This window comes from Aedes albopictus, chromosome 1 (assembly GCF_035046485.1).
Source record: "Aedes albopictus strain Foshan chromosome 1, AalbF5, whole genome shotgun sequence".
Classification (NCBI taxonomy): Eukaryota; Metazoa; Arthropoda; class Insecta; order Diptera; family Culicidae; genus Aedes; species Aedes albopictus.
In genome coordinates, this window is record NC_085136.1 from 198,126,860 (window position 1) to 198,143,967 (window position 17,108).

The 17,108-nt window shown below is 39.2% G+C and overlaps 1 long non-coding RNA gene across 1 annotated transcript; it reads right to left on the reverse strand.

Moving 5' to 3' along the window:
- Positions 1 to 993: 993 nt before the first annotated feature.
- On the reverse strand, positions 994 to 16,064 carry LOC134286343 (uncharacterized). The gene is made up of 2 exons (XR_009996884.1): positions 15,442 to 16,064; positions 994 to 1,222 (listed from the first exon to the last, which is right to left on the reverse strand). It is a non-coding gene; the product is annotated as an uncharacterized LOC134286343 (long non-coding RNA).
- Positions 16,065 to 17,108: the final 1,044 nt, after the last annotated feature.

Below are 17,108 nucleotides of genomic sequence, written 5' to 3' on the forward strand. Positions count from 1 at the left end.
AGAAAAGCATACGCTAGACATTTCAGATGTTTTGTCAATGTTGAGATCGCTGTTGGCATGTTGGATTATGCGTGCGGAAAAATTTGCACATTTGGCAAAGCGGGTACTGAAAGCTTTATTAGCGTTTTGTACATGTTACATTTGATGTGTGTGAATTTTTTTAGACCGTAGCTTCTTCTGAAGCCCGTAGTAGGCATTGAGGAACTTGTGGGAAGTGGCATAATCACATAGCGTAGGTAAGGTCCAAGGGCTAGATAAAGTTTCAAACCTGGCCTTGAAAGTAGCCATTGCAGAGGCTTCCGTGAGGTTCAGATCTGCTATGCAAAAATATCTGGACGAGGTAGGCTTCTCGAAGATTTGGAAGAGGCAGAGCCAAGTATACATTCCGAAAATATGTAGAAGCACACTGTCACCTGTTCGCTGTGGTACCCTGAGTCCCTGAGACTGAAACTTTTGAGAAGTTAATTTTCTCACACTTGGTTGTCCAAAATATTGAAAACATTGATCAATCATAGAAACCAAGCATACATAATATGAGAATCACAGTCATCTATAGAATTCATCATGGGTCATAGCATCTGAAAACAATTACAGCTTAAATTTGAATGGCCGTAATCAAAACTTAATTCCTTTTCTGAACGATGCAGACATCCTTCAGCCACTCTCAATTGCTGCTGCACTTTCGACGAGTTCCATTATTACTATTATTATTATTATTATTGTTATGATCCATCCACCCATATGCTACCATCACCACCACAATGAGATGTCCCATTCAGTGACCCGCTGTCGCTGTGACTTTCTTTCCGTTAACTTCCAGAATGCGTTCCGTTTCCTCCTCGTGCCATGCCACAGTCGTACCTCACTTCCCCTATCATTATTTCCATTCTTACCTACCGTGTCGTCGACGTCGTTCGGCCCATTATGAATATAGAGTAGCACTTCTGGAACCAACCGTCCAACAAGTGGACCGAGCAAACTTTTATTTTTCCGTCTTTTGTATTCATTCTTCGCCGTTTTGCCCCGCCATTCATAGGAATGATTTTATTAAGCTAAATTGAATAATTACATTCATTGTGCAGTGTTTGTGTCAAGAGAGCGAACTCCGGGTTCAGGCGAGTCCTCCAGCGCAGCGGCCGGCGGGCTGGTTGCCGATCCTCTTAACAGCCGAACACCAACTACTCATGATTGTGACTGACGGTGGGTGAATATTGGGATGGCACTGAAAAGTGAATTATTCTTGAAGCGAGTTCTAATTAGTTTTCATTTATTTTAGAAGCCTAGAAAATGGGCGACAGTTCCAGTTCATTGATGTCAACAAAATTGAAAATGTCGTCCAACAAGTTTCAAGCAAAATATAAAAAAAATTGTAGATTCACAAATATAACAACAAACAAGGAACACAACAAGGGCCAGAGGATCTATAGTTTGAATCGCAGATAGTAGCACCGCCGAAACAAGTAGGTGTGAATGATCACATGCGACTGAGTGTGTCAGTTAAGCCAGTTAGGGCTAATTTTATCAAACTCTCTGAGAATTTATATAAGTGGTGTGATTTGACGAATCACGTAACATACCCTATCGTAGCCTCTTTGCACTGTACATTAAAAAATTATTGTCAACTGCTATTTTGATAAGGTCGGTGCCAGATCTTAAATACATCCATTTTTCGAAACTTTTTCGACCGCAGGTTCTTGTGGACCCCTTGGGCTTCCACCGATGATGAGTCGTCGTATTTCACATAGCGTTATTTTGCGAAATGATGTTTGAAAATACGAGCTGCGACCTCGATGTATATATTCTTGAACAATAGCTGTTAACTGCGAAAACCGGCTTGGTTAGGCGGTGTCTTCATATCATTGTAAGCCGTGCCTCGCAGTCAAATATTGAAAATGTAAAAGTGCGGTTTTCACCAAGCTGTCATCCTTACCTTAATGATTATTTGCTGAAGAAAGGCAATCCTCCACTCTGCCGGAATGGACTAATTATGGTGGAAATCAAATCCCAACCAGTCGGTAGCAGTGCAGTGGATGGATGGTGCAGTGGTGCCCTGATTATTTTTTCCGCACAATCCACTCAATTCCTGCCAACATTCATGGAAGAGTAAAAATAACATGGGCAGATAAGCAGAACACCTAACCGGCTGGAGGCAACTAGAAATTCTGGGGGAATTCGCAGCGCAGCCTTTAGGTTTCATTTTTCCGTGAAAATTATACGATGTTGGATAATGGCTGGACTTTTTTTCATTTGAGTTTAAGGACTGACTTGTTAGAATCCCAAAATGGCCGCCACAATGGCCGCTTTCGAGCGCACAAATTTCGAGCGCACAAATCTCTTCGTAAACAAAACAAGGGCAGCCTATTTAATGCACCCATAGATAACGAAAGTGCACCATAGAAAAACAAAAATGCACCATAAATAATTATGCAATGTACCGACAAAATGCACAGCTTTCTCCATAAATAAATAGAAATGTTCCATAATAAATTAAAAATGTAGCGGTAAACCAAAAGATTTTCTAGTTAAAAATGAAACATTGTATCAATAAAAAATTAAATAAAACACCATAAACAAATAAGTTTGCTCCATAAAAAATAATAAAAATATCCATAAATAATGAACATTTGCTCCATAATTATACCATATTTGCTCCATAAAAAATTGAAATTTCACCATAAATAAAATCAAATTGCACCATAAACAAATTGTAAATTTCACCACAAAGAATGTAAAAGCTTCATAAATTTAATCTTATTGTACCATTGCTGCAGTGTCCAACGACATATAGTTTTAGGATGTGGATGGGATAATGTTAATATGAAAAGTAAGAAGAAAATGAACAGAAACCATGTACCGAAGCACGCATCTATGATAGAACGACTTAAAAGATGGAAACACTATGAATGCAATTTACCGGATAATCGCTTGCTGTTCGAACTCGCTAACGCTCACGGGATAACATCTCTGTTTGCATTATATCGGGCAAATTTATGGATTTGTGGATTACCTATAACCGAATCGACACAGTTACAACGCATCCACAGGCTACGCCGCATGTATTAAAAGAATCCGCATTTTGAAAGAAGGGTTAACCCTTGGAGTTTAGATAATATGTAATGTCAATATATTATATTTATTAATGATTTCAATTTGATCGGAAAAATTATAAAAAAATTAATCCATGTTTTATATAATTATAAAATAAACTAAGTATCCTGATAACAACTGACGTTCTTTTTATTAGATTCTTTTTAGATTATCAGGAGGAGCAGAAAACGGGTTTGGTGGTCTAGTGGCTACCGCTTCTGATTCGTATGCAGAAGGTCATGGGTTCAATCCCTGGCCCGTTCCTTTCATCCTACTTTATATCTTTCTATCCACTTTCTCTCGCTCTCTCTTCTCTACATATACAACTATTGTATATTCATATGTTCATAGTCTTCACTAGAACCAGAAACTAATTGAAAAAAGTCGTTTCCCTCATTTCCAACTTCTTCTCACAGCACAGTATATATAACGCCTACAAGTTATGCAACCAAAGCGTGCTGTGCCGCTTGACCTTATTCACCTTATTCACCACACAATCTATCACGAACACTATAAAAATAACCCTATTCATGGATCGCATCCGTGCTGGTTGTGGGGATGCAGAGGTGATCTCGGTCTTTAGTAGCAACAACCAGCACACTAGAATGTTAGAACATTCCTTTCCCTTCCTAACTGACTATAAGGACGTGGCCGGCGCCGTTATTGATCAAGAATGTATGAGCTGCTTAAATTGCACTTTTAGAATAAGTGGAGTGTCCCAGCCCTTATTCATTTGGATCCCAGTGCAATTGGTACCAGCTCAGATCAATCACGGAGGAGCAACCATTGACATGTATAGTCAGATTTGATTTTTTTTAAATTTAGGCAGAATTTTGCATTCTTTGAGGTAAAATTTATAGTTTGTTAATGGTGCAATTTGATGATATTTATGGTGCAATTTTAATTTTTTATGGAGCAAATATGGTATAGTTATGGAGCAAATGTTCATTATTTATGGATATTTTTATTATTTTTTATGGAGCAAACTTATTTGTTTATGGTGTTTTATTTAATTTTTTATTGATACAATGTTTCATTTTTAACTAGAAAATCTTTTGGTTTACCGCTACATTTTTAATTTATTATGGAACATTTCTATTTATTTATGGAGAAAGCTGTGCATTTTGTCGGTACATTGCATAATTATTTATGGTGCATTTTGATTTTCCTATGGTGCATTTTGTAATTATTATGGCCGCAATAACCTTTTACCCAAAACAAGCGCTCCCAAGCTTCTTATTCTAAGCTTATTACAAGTGAGCAAGAACAGAATAATGAAATTCACTATTGGTTGAAGCTTACTTCTCGAGATTTGTGCGTCTGAAGTTTTGATGCACAGTTGAAGCGGGGTTTCAAGACGTTTGTCCTTAAAACTGCAGAACACAGTCATGTGTCTGCCATGGAATTGACTGCACATGAAAACCATGAAAACATCTATAAAAATCGACATTACTCACTAACATTGAGGAATGCCATATACGGAGGAACAGAAGTACTCAAATGAGAGTTCTTTCCTCCCAAATTCGGGGTTGCGTGCGTCAAGCCAATTTTGGGATTCGATGTTTATGTTGGGTTGTTACCTTTCGCTTCCATGTGAAGAAAATACTGAATGGTATCTTTTCTTCATCCAACTAACTTCATTGATTGTGTTGTATTTTTCATATTTTTTTAGAAAAAATCGGTCGTTTGATTTGAATAGGCCCTATCAGCATAGGAATCACAGCAAACATACGACTTATGTATATAAATCGAACGACAGAAATGCTCTTCGTTGTACGAGAGTGTAATTTATAAGTCTTCTGCTTGAAACATATAATGTGTGTATTGCGCGCCACTACAATGCCGAAGTTGCGCTTAATAAAATATCAGTTCAGAAGAAATAAAAACAAACTGTTCATAAGTTCGTAGAATAAAAACAGTTACACGTTATAGAGAAGTAAATCGCGTTTCCCATTGTACGAAGCCTGTTCAGGTTCTAGGCCCAGGAACGGTTCCCGGTGTGATCGGATTGTGGGTTTTCGATAGTTATTTTACTCTACAGGACTAATTTCCCCGCATGGAAATTTCCTATGTCAAACTTGTTGGAGGAGTTCGACTTGATGAAGTGCATCGAGAGCGAAGTTGTAGATGTGGCGGAGATTAAGATCGAAGGTCCGGACACAGTTAAAGAACAGCTGCAGAAGTGGAAAACTCTTGAGAAACGGCAGAAACAGGAAACAAACTGAAAATTGATTGTCTCGCGGATTCACGATGACCACCTGAAGTACTTTTAGGACGGATTTGTGAAGATATTTGAAAGGTTATTGCGAATCTTTTTTGAAATCCGCATACTGGCCAACAACTTGTGCGCCGACAGCCCATGCGCCGGGTTGTGCGCCATACAAAATGTAAATAAACAAGTGTCAAAAGGGTTCGCGCCAAGAGCTCTATCTCTCCTAGGGTTCGGATCCATTTTTTGTCTAAAACATTGAACTTTATTATGTGATCGTAGTGTGCCGCGCGCGAAGACTGACGCAAAAATGTCACGTGTCGTGTTTTTTTTCGTGGTCCTCATAAATTTGATCTACTTCGGCGGAGCGGAAAAAAGGAAGATTGACCAACGAACGCCGCATTAAGTGGTTCCAATATTTTGAATTGGGAGTGGATTTGAACAGAGGAACGTAAATAAAAACCGTGCATTATCGAGTGCCCGTCGCGAATGAAACGTTTTCCGGTGCAATAAACGCTCCCAACCAGAGTGCATATCGGTTAGTTTGTGCAGAGTTGGAAAGAAGATGAGAAGTTCCGTGGGAAAACTGTGTTGAAAAGATCATGCTGCTATGGCAGCAGAGGCTCAGTGCGCTAGTGTGCTTAGATCATGAAAACACGTTACCGTCTTACCCCTCTAGTTCGACACGTTTTAATACGACACTTTTTAATTCGTACCCCGCTTATACGACACATGTCGAATTAAAAAGTGTTCAAATGTCACAGCGATGTACACTGTAAATGCAAAACAGTTTGATATTGCGCTCATACTCGCACCCGAAGCAACTCCTCTTGCAGCCGCAAATTTCGGAAGTTCTGAGTTGGTGCTATTCAACACCCAAACCGCCTGGAGACCAACCGGAATGAACGAAGGATGGCAACAATCGTAGAAAGAACGAGCTTTTCATTCGCGCCATCGCAATATTTGATGAAATTATGTTTCATAACAAATCCGGAAATCAAAACAAAAACAAAAATAGAGTTGCCAAATTTCAATGAGCATGGTGGTGTAGGGTGACCAGTTTGTCGAATTAAAAGTTTACCCCGGTTATACGACAACAGTCGGTGTCGTATTAGCGGGGTAATACGGTATTTTGTTTGTTTTTGCACGAAAATTGAGCTTGTTGGAAGAGCGTAATTTGAGAAGAAAGTTAATCTTTATATTCATATAAAGCTGTTTAAAGTTAAGTACCTAGTGTACAAAGGAAAAACACATAAGGAAAAAATGTGTGCACCGAATCGTTGCGAAGATGTCGTTGTTAGCGGATCACTGCAACAATTTCTTAGTTTCATATGAAGAAAGCTACCGTCTACCCCCGTTGATTTGAACGACGCCTCATGCAAACCAACGGGGTTCATTTTTTAATTTGAACTTCTAGTAACCCTGTGGGCATCGCAAAACACACTGGTGGTAACCCTTTTCGCTGTTTTGTTTTGATTCTGCGTTCCGTTTCACCCCGTTCTATGAGCTGAATGACATTTGAACCGTTTTTAGTTTGAACGATGTGCAGATTGGAGGGGGTCAAATTAAAAAGTGTTCAGATTAGATGAGGTCAAACCAAGGGGGAGTCGCTGAGCACATCTTTACTTGCGCCAATTATTTTCAGTGTGCCACCGGGTATTGAATTGTGCCTCAGTGTGCCCCGAAGTGCCACCAGCGGTGTCATGGTCGCAATTTTTTCCGCAGTCAAGTTCGCAGATTGTGAACAATCCTCGGTACTCACTTTACGTAATTTATTTTTAGTCCCTTACTGTCAGACCTGTCAGATCAGTGTAACACGCTAAATAAAATTTACACAAAAGGCAATTTACACGGAAAAAAATACACGCTTATGAATATTTATTGGGTACCGGACTGGTAACCGAAAATTTGATCGTTTTCTTCGGTACATCGAGGTCTTGAAATTAGTCTATGGTGCCGCTGCTTGATGATTCAGATTTTGCTTGGCAACTACCAAGACAACCAACTGTTTCTTTTCATTTTGCAGGTCAAATGCACATGGTTGCCTAGTTTTTTCACCCAAACTCAAGTGTCAAAATTGTGCCTCAGAGTGCCTCGGTGTGCCACACAGCGTATAAGACGGTGTGCTTGGCACCTCTTGGCACAATGTTCCAAGCGACTAGCCCCTTGGGTCAAACCAACGGGGGTAGACGGTAGTTGGCTGATCAGACGAGAATGGAATCCGTTTCGGTTATTGGCGTACTCGAAGTGAAGAAGTCGGTGAGTTCGTCCTGATTTGAAATTTTGTAGCTGTACTTATCACAATCACGATTACGATATGAATTCTTTTTGGGATGTTTACTTAATTAAATACAAATTTTGTGTTTTATTCGGGGAAGGGATCACTCTTCTTTTTCTCGTTTCAGAGAGCGAGTAATGGCGATTAAGCCTAGGCTTTGAAGCCAGGACACATGGAGAAATGCCTGTGTCCCATCCCAGGAGAAGAGTCGCCAACGGAGTGTGCATTAACCTTCTTAGCAGCACCACTCCCAACGATTTTATATTCAAACACCATTCCCCTAAAACGAAACGATTGGTACGGTTGTCCCCGTTTCTTCCTTCATTCAATTCAAAAAAGTTTGTCAATCATGTTATTCATAAATGGGTAACCTGATTGCCTCAAGTTTATGAATTACCTTCCAACCCATTAGTCTGCACAGTGGGTCTGGCCGTTTTATTATTTGTGTCACATCATCTCTGTTATGCTGCAAATATTAATGCTGACAAGAAAATATCGGAAGAAATTTTGGTATTTCCCGGATGCTTTTCAATACTGGCTGTGCAAGTACTAGAATAGAATAGAATAGAATAGAAAAACATTGAACTTCCTTATGTCTGGAAATAATGTACAACAAAGATATTATTAACGGTAACAACGCTTTTACTTCATTAAACCAATGATTAATAGTGATTTGGCTAGTGAAAAACTTGGCGCATAGGCAAATTGGGTGCTGGTGTGTGGATTTGAGTTAATCGTCGCTAAGTGCTCAACGCACATTATACCCTGGCGCGCAATTTAGAGGTCGAAGAGAAACTTGTCGAAATGCTAAAAATTCTCGAGAAGCTCAATAAGTATGGCGAAGCGGATGCACCTAATTCAACAGCCAATAAGATATTCTTCGAATGAGTGCAATTAGTTTTGTACCTCTTAATTCCACCCTGTTATGCTTATCCTTTGTCAGATACGCGTATTTGGACTACCACTTGTAATCTTGTAATAAACTAATTCAATGAAAATTTTTTGTATGAACATTTCATGAGGTCGATCAAGCTGATCAATGTTACCCCGCTGATCAGTGACTTGGTTCGCAGGCATGCTGTGGAGAACCTGGTAATATCAAAAAAGATGAGTACCGTGAAGTAGGACACATCGAGTGGCTGGCAGAGGTGTGTAGCATTGGGTGGAAGGAACACGAAGCGAATGTTGTTTTCCAAACAGCCTTTCACTACCTTGTACGATAGATGAGAAGCAACGTTGTCCCCTAGGAATATCGTTCTTCAGCATCTTGAAGTAGGGTAACGCCATGGATAGGAACCAATCTTCAAAAATGGTCTTATCAAACCAACCTGGAATTTGTTTTAATTAATAAACGTGAATGGTTAAAGAAATTATATTGCCACTCATCGGATTTTGAACGATTATACCGGGCACCATTTGGTCCTCCATCGGCCAACGATGCATACAGGTGAATCGATGCATAGACGATGTACGGTGGTAGAACCGAACCATCTGCAGCAGCTGCGAACATGGCTGAAAAGGAGCTTTTGGAGTGATCCAAAATGTTGTCGGCGTGTTTTTGGCCTCTCCTGATCACAACTTTCTTGGATTCCGGATCATCCACAAAATTGGTCTCACCGTAGTTAACGATGTTCTCCGGCGGAACGTTTGCGAGCTCTACACTGAGCTTGTCGAAATATGCATTTATCGTTTCTGGGCTTACCTTAGCTCGGTTTCGTTTTATATTTTGTGCCTGATACAACGACGATTGCCTATTTCTTTCGAGAAATCCATAGACCCAGTCCTTTCCAGGCAAACTGCGTTTGCCTTTGGCGATGTTGTTGGCATTCATGTAGTCCCGCACCAAACCCTTGATATCGCACTTGGTCAACGGATAGCCCCATTCTCCAGCTATTTTTATGATTTCCGTTAAATCTTCCTCTGCTGCCGCACTAAACATCGTTTGACCACCGTTCCTCAGCTTGTGCAAACCATTTTTCTTGTTGAATATGGTTCCATACGGCACGCCAAATGTTGCGGATGCGTGGCATATCGAACATCTTCTGGACTTAACTGCTGCGACTGCTTTATCCACTTTTTCGGATGAGTAATTGCGATACCCTCTTGATCCAACCGGTTTTGCGTGTTTTGCGTGGCATTTTCATGCAAATTTCATTACTAAATAAAGGTTTTTCACGAAAATACAATTGCGACACACGACCCATGAGGCAAAACAAAACAACAACAGCGATGGTTTTGACAGCGTGTGGTGGTAGTTCATCTGGTTTCGGTAGTCTGGGTTTTCTTGCTTATATGTAAAAATAAAACAAGTTTTAAAAAAATGTAATTTTTAGTTGAAATTCTTGCAATTTCAGTAACTTTTTAAGCTTTACTAATAGTCAAGGAGGTATACTTTGTAATCATAAACACTATAAGTTGTAATTCGGTAGACATTTTAATTGAAGTTTTTTTGAGGCATGCAAAACGGCCTATTTTTTTATTATTAAAAATCAAGAAAATTTTTTTTTAGTATAGTCTAGAAAAAATATCTTTGGCAGTTGAATATGCATATTAAATAAATTTGTTTGATAATGCCTGGACGTTTTCGTTTATTTTTGTGTTCTATTTAGGAATAAAAACATCATTTTGTTGCGTAGTCACTCACGATCAATTTCACCTCACTGATCAATTTCAACCGAAATCACGGAATAATATTCTCTAGCGCAAAACAAGCGTAGTAAATATTTATCAACAAACGAAAATTACATTTTTTTTGTTTCCAGATTCAGCTCAGACATATGAACTTGGTTACTATGTTTACTTGGTTACTACGTGTACCCTTCAATGTACACGAAGTACGCAGAATAGCAAGACCGTGGAATTTCAAGTTTCTAGTAACAGTAAATGGCATATTAACCGTTGTGTTCTGTTTGTGCACAATTTATCTTAATCTGTTTCATTCTTACCGTTCCGGAAACTACACACACTTCCTGACTCCTGCATCCCTTCATTTCTTTCAGGAAAACAGCTTAAAAGGATTTGTATGCTTCTAGAGATTTGAAGATTCCATTCATGCTTCCCGTTCGAAACGAAACTTTGTTGCTATAATGTTCGAAAATTCTGTCATAATCGACAGTTAACGGTAACTCATCGATATCAAAATTCATGTTGTAAATAAGGATCAACTCCTCCAACAAGATCCGTCTTTTCTTTGTAACGCTCAAAATCATCATGACGAAATAGTTAATCTTTAGATTAATATGATGATCTGGGAATATTGCTAGTATTAAGGCTAGAACGAAGATGCAGGTTTAAAAAATGTTTTCTTTTTCCAGACATTCAAAGAACTTAAGTGAAGATCAATAAAATCATGTTAACTTACCTTACAAATAATTATTTTAATGGTTAGTAAGGGAAATAATATTCAATTTATATTCTATTTGGCGACAATAACGAAATGTAGAACTTTTGCCTAATTTGTTTTTGCTGACATCAGCACATTTTTCTGTTTATCAAAAATTACTTTGGCCGAAAATAAGGCGTTGCGTTAACCAGAGCGCATATACTATCGCCAAATTGTTTTATGTATAGCATTCGCCTTTATGGCATCCAAAATTTATCGGACATAGGTCCCTCTTTGATCTACACGCGTGTCGCTGTCCGATCACATCTACACATTTTGAACGCTTTGCCACTCCTAAACCTGTAAACGAAAACATTTACACTACCGGTTGTCCCCAATATGGCCGGAAACTTTTTTTTGCCAAATCAAAATACCTAAAAATCCGCGATTTGATGTGTCGCTTGCATGGGTTTCGTAAACTTTTATATTTGGCCATTTCCGGCGGGACACCCGGAACCGGTTCAGATATGTTCTGAAAATATTGCCCTGCTTACTGTTCATCAGGATAACAAAAAAGCCACTATTTGTATGTCGCATCGATGGGCTTGGTTAACTTTTATACTTTGTCACCTCCGGCGGGACATCTGGAACCGTTTGGTCTGAGATTTCTCTCCTGCTTACTGTTTATCAGGTTACTGAAAAAGCTGCGGTTTGACATGTCGCATGCATGGTTTTAGTTCAATTTTATATTGGTCACTGCCATCGAGATACCCGGAACCGGTTCCGGAACACAACCGGTTCAGATATGGTCTGAGAATATTATCCTGCTTACTTGATATCAGGATATCAAAAAAGCCACTATTTGATATGTCGCATGCATGGGTTTGGTTAACTTTTATACTTGGCCACTTCCGGCGGGACATTTGAAACTGGTTATGAAACACTACCGGTTCAGATATGGTCTGAGAAAGTTTTCCTGCTTATTGTTCATCGCGTTATCGAAAAAGCCGCGGTTTGATATGTCGCTTAGTTTAGTTCACTTTTATGTTTGGTCACTTCCGGCAGGACACCTGGAACCGGTTCCGGGACACTACCGGTTCAGATATGGTCTGAGACTATTTTTCTGCTTACCATTCATCAAGTTATGCCGCATGGATGGGTTTGTACCGTTTTCATATCTGGCCTCTTCCTGGGGTACCGGTCCGGAACACCTAAATGGCCATAACTCCAGAACGGCTGGACCGATGTGAACCATTTTCAATAGGAAACAATGGGACCAGATTCCGCGTTGAATGAACCGTCGGTCATTAAAATCGGTTGGGGTTTACTGCCAGAAAGTGATGTGAGTTTTTTTTGTACACATACTCACACACACACATACATACATACATACATACACACACACACACACAGAAATCATCTCAATTTGTCGAGCTGAGTCGATTGGTATATAAGACTTGACCCCTCCGGAGGCTCTATCAAATTTTCGTTTTTGGAGTGAACATATAGCCTTTCGGTACACCTTGGTGCATGAGAAAGGCAAAAAAATCAGTATGATATGCTTTACACGGCTTCCAAAATCGTTTTTGTACTCCATATATTTCAATATGTGAATAATGTGTGGGTTTTAATGTGTTTCTCATGGCACTATCAAAAAACCCCAACACTGTCCGTCTTACCCTCCCTCAACCGCCGACCGTCTTACCACAACACAAAGCAAAATATTCATTCCACCGCCGCACTGTCGCTGATTTCGTCATTTTATCCCGCTTAATTAATTACTTTTTAACTATGACATTTAGCGTTATGGTGTCTTCGAGAAAGTTTTTGACTGGCAAGTTTTTATGTAACGTACTTCATGAATGTTCCAGAATACATCACAAACCTTTCTATACATTCACACACACTTACAATAACAATAAAAATGCAAGCTGACATGAACTGTCAAATAAATATGTGGAAGATATAAATAAATCCCATATAAAAGTAACATAAATGATTGTAAGTTTATATACGAAAACCATCTCACAGTCTCTTACAGTTCGATGATTTTGGCTTTCCAAGAGAGACAATTACTTGTACTTCCACATGCGTTAAAAGAAATTTGCATATAATTGCCTGTATCTAAGTTACATATGCTTGAAATATGGCCCAAAAAACTATAAAAACCGTTTTAACTGTTTTATTTTTGAAATTTGCGGGATGTCATGTTTGGCAAAATTGTGTATTTTATCATTATCCATAACTTTGTAGAACATGGGAAAAATGTAGAATCAATTATTAGAAAGTAATTCCGAAAAAAACCCTTCTCAAGAGGCTGATAATAGAAAACGTAACGTATCTTGAAAAGTAACGGAGTTACAAACTTGGCGTCTTCGACAAAGTTGCTCCAAACAACATTTTCTACAACTTTTGTGACAACACCAACCTTGTACCTTGAAAAATTCAAAAAATAAATTTTATATCTCACTTTTAGGGGGATTGATCAATTTCTACAATAGTTCAAAAGAGGCCCCTTATAATAGTCAAAAACTTTCTCGAAGACACCATAACGCTAAACGTCATAGTTAAAAAGTTATTAATTAAGCGCGCTAAAATGACAAAATCAGCCACTGTGCGCCGTTCTTCATAATCCATGCTTATTTATTGCCGCCCCAAAGTCAGATCCCATCACAAAAGCGTGTAGCCAGGTAAATGATTGTTTATTTTTTGCACTTTTGGCATATGTATTCTCTCATCGAGTGGTTCAATAACACTGCTCGACAAAATTTAACAAAAGTTGGTGTTATGGGATGTGAAAAAAAAAATAACAGGGGTTTAGGACCCCGGGCCTTCACAGTTTAAAACCGAAGTTTGTATGGAAAACTTGGGGTGTTCAATTGATATGTGCATTGGAACGTGCCGTGCATATTTTTAGACGTTTTCGGTATTCGGGTTAGTTTCATTATTGTCTAACGCCTCAATATATGCACAGCGCGTTCTAATGCACATATCAGTTGAACACCCCAAGTTCTCCATACAAACTTCGGTTTTGAACTGTGAAGGCCCGGTCCAATATTTTTCAAAAATTGTTTCTTCTAGGGTCCCAAACCCCTGTTATTTTTTTTTTCTCATCCCATAACAAAATTTAGTGTTGAACGGTGTAATCATCAACTGATATTAACTGTATCAAGAAAGAAATCAAAATAAAGTGGCAGAACTAGTCATCGGTCCGTCTTGCCCCCACCACCCTAACTAAATATATTCCAGAGATAGAACTATCTTATCCAGCGTATTTTGCTATACTTGGGTATGAAATCAAATGGATTAGTCATGAAAAAAATGCATTTCAACCGCTAAGAACCACAGTATGCTAATTGCATCAAATATTTTCTGTATATTTTTTGACAGATTGTGATAGCGGGCAGCAACCCAAGACCGACCATCTCAAACAGCAGAATGACACCCTGGTTTCGGGAAACAAGAAATTGAGATGTTTAAATGAAAAAAAATGACAATCTGACGTCTCACCCTGATGGATACGCTGAATGCAAAAGTGTTGGGCTATAAACCGCACGATGAAAACTTTTCTGAGGTGGACGAATACTCTGACGAAACTAAGCTATGTATAGAAATTTTCCGAAGCTGCCGGTAGTCGCGATTACATTTTTGTTAAGCTATTGTTGTTGGAAATATTCACGGATGGTCTGAAAAAGGGGCGAACGGGTTCAAGTTGTAGAGTCCTCGGAAAAAGTTCGTCTCGATCCTGATAAAGTTAAATACATCGAAGGTAAATGTTAATGTTAATTGTGAACGCTACTGCTGAAAACAAGATAGAAGAATCTGTGTCGAACAATACTTCCTTAGTATTAGAAAACCACAAACAAATGGCAACAAGACCTAAGACTAATCTACACAAAAAATACAGAAGTGAGGTGCTGAAAATCATCATTATAGAAAATTCGCCAGTCCCGCAATGTGAAATAATAGGCTAGGTCAAATACTTCAAATGTGGGAAAAAGCGCCGTCAGGTGGTTTGAATGCTGCATGCATCACGGCGTTTACGTTGTTTACGTTGTACGTTGCTTACGTCGTTAGTTGCTGCTCAAATGAATTCCTGTACATTTGAAAGGTTCTGGTTTTTTGCTCTGTGTTCCATTCCAACGGCTTCAGATTCCCCAAATAATCAAAAACATGAGATTCCTGTAACACAGGGTCAAATATTTGTCCAAAAAGAAACCAATGCTCAAACATCTTGTTTGACTCGATCGATTTTTCATTGGTGTCAAAGAGATGTTGTTTCTTGAGATCTTTGTTTGTCAAATATTTGACCCTGTGTACGAAATCAAAACTCTTTATCAAGAAATGGGTCGCTCTACCTTAGAGCCGCGTAGTTAACCGATTTTCTCTCCACACATATCTGCTCTCGGAATCCTTTTGCTACAGGTTGATTAAGTTTCACCGCCTTGGTATTTTAGTCCATCATCCTACACCATCTGGTAGCCGTGCTGCTGCGGTTGCGCTTCACAATTCGCACCCCCGACCAGCTGAACAACAAATACTCACCAAACTCACGCACTTATCGCCCCTGTCATCTATCACAACGAAATCACTGAATGAACAGAGCCGAACCGATCCAGCAGTCGGACCAAAACGGTCGGCAACCAACTGACCGACCGACCAGTAGTCGACGCGACGAGGGGAGAACGTTATGGTTAGCGCGAACTACATTTCTTGGATAATTTATGACCCGCATTCATTTAACATGACACGGAAATCAAATCCGGGGTGCTTGATTGAAGTGGTCGGTCGATTCCCCACAGTGACGTGTCAGTTGGGCCCTTTTTCCAGACCAAACAAACGAGAAGCCGGGGTCCTATTAGGAGATCGACGGCGTGGTTGCTGTGTGATGGATTTGCCAACACATACATGGTTTATGGGATGAAGGTGTACATTGAATACGCACAATTGAATGAGATACAAAGGACCCCTGTTGAAAACCTGTTGGATATGAAATGTTTTTTTTTTGCTGAAGATAAATTCAAAGTAGGTAACGTAGAAAACACATTTTTGATATAGTGGAAGTGTTGTAAGCGCGAGAATGTTTCATTTACGTCATAATTATGGTGTGATGTGATGTTGATCAATATGTTCGAAGGATACAAACAGTTAAATAAAAATAGGTTTAAAATATAGGTCATCCAAAATATGATCGACCTAATTTCCAGAGACACTGTCGTTAATTTAAATTATTTGTTTCAGAAAATGTTGCAACTTTAGGTTTAGTTTACTAAAATTATTTTTGGAAAAGTTTCTCCTTAATCATGTTAAAAGTTTCTTCGACGCAAACTGCCGGAGATGTAGACTCAAAAAAAAAGACATGTTTTTGAGGGGATGGCCCCACTCTTATGATCGTGAGTGTAATCTGCCTTGTAAGAACTACCGGGCGAGTTAGGAACGGTATTTAAACCACAAAATGTTTCTCAATTTTATGGGACGGCTGCTTGGGTTTAGTTTAGGTCGTTGAAATCGGGCTTCCAAATCCTTTATAGCCTGGAATTGGGAATGATTCAGCTCAACGATGTTGATTGGGAATTTTCTGTCTGATTTGGTTGATAAAGACGTCTCGTTGTCCATTGTTATTCACTTCTGAGTTCTTTGTATAGCTCTATGCACGGAATTTATGTTAAATCGTGAGCTCCCGGCCATCCGACAGAGGTCGATAATATGCAAAAACATGCATATAACACAATCATAATTCTGTCCACTGCACCGATGCGAGTAGTTCACAAGTGTCATTATTCCTTGTTTTCACTGTGCAGACAAGATTCTTTGAACGTATTCGAAAATGCAAAAGTCAATTTCTTGAACGCCATGCCGCGAAATTGTTGCATTCCAAATAAATAGCAGCAAACGAATCCGTTTTTATCATGGGACGATTCAAACACCGTTAAGTTTAACGCGTCTGACTGACGTCTATAAAATATTAGGTAAGCGGGTCAGTTTATTTTCTCGGTAGGGCGATGGAAAATCGAGTGAAAAATCCGGCATCTGAATCACGCGACAATTTTCGTGGGAAGGTCGGTGTTGACGGTTAAGAAAACGATTAATGCGCTGACACGTTTGATACTGAACGACCATTGTCGTATGTGTATTACTCTTACAATTGTGTGGGGTGGTCATCGTGGCCAAATAAATCATAATCGTGATGTAGACCGCGACATGTATTTCCA